This window comes from Pteropus vampyrus, unplaced genomic scaffold (genome assembly GCF_000151845.1).
Source record: "Pteropus vampyrus isolate Shadow unplaced genomic scaffold, Pvam_2.0 Scaffold14, whole genome shotgun sequence".
In the NCBI taxonomy this organism is placed as follows: Eukaryota; Metazoa; Chordata; class Mammalia; order Chiroptera; family Pteropodidae; genus Pteropus; species Pteropus vampyrus.
The window spans coordinates 10,028,418-10,029,353 of NW_011888795.1; positions in this window are offsets into that span (position 1 = coordinate 10,028,418).

The following is a 936-nucleotide window of genomic DNA, read 5'->3' on the forward strand; positions in this document are numbered from 1 at the left end:
GCGGCCCAGGGGCGGAGCTCGCAGGAATGTGGGCGGGGACGGGGTGGGGGCTGGCCCTGGCCCAGACTCTGACCCTGCCCGCGCTGCCACACTGCCTGGGGAGTGTGGGCATGGGTTTTGGCAGAGTCACCATCATTTATCATTTTCTTCCCCAGAAGGAAATGGTGCGTTCCAGCCCCAAATTCGACAGAATATTCATTCTGCCAGCATTTATGAAGCTTATACAGTACAGTAATAACAACGATAGCTATGATTTTTATGTCATCTGTACCAAGCTTTGTGCTAGGTGCTAGATACTAGGGATACAAATATTATAGTTATTACCAACCTACTTTACAGATGCAGAAACAGACTCAGAGAGGTTGGGACTTATCTAGGTCACACAACTATTGAGTGACAATCCATCAAGACCAGATTTCCTCCTAAATATCTCTTGAGCCCACCCTTCCCTTTCCCTCTCCCTGTACCATTCTGCCTCAGACCTTTTCATCTCTCTGCCCAAGGCTGCTCTAGCCTCCCAACTGGCCTTCAGGGATCTGTTCTGTCCCCATTCAATCTCTTCTCACTATGTGAAGATTTACCATTGGAGCTGGGTGGTAAGTTTAGAGGGGGTTCATTTTGTAATTGTTTTATACTTTACATATACGTTATCAAATTTTAGGATGTATATGATGCTTAATAAAAACGTTTTAAAGGGTTTACTCCTTTATCTCAAATAGCAAGCCCAGTGCATTGCACATAGTATGAGCTCAAAAGGTATTTGTCGAATGAATAGCAGGGCCAAGAACTAACTCCAAAATTCTCATGATAATGGAATAGAGGGGTTTTATAACATGTCACCCCAGCCTCTTGACCTTAAGGCCTACTAGGGGTAAACCAGATTAACAATATTTGTTCAGAAAATTTTTATTGCATTTCTAGTCTGTGTTTTGGCAC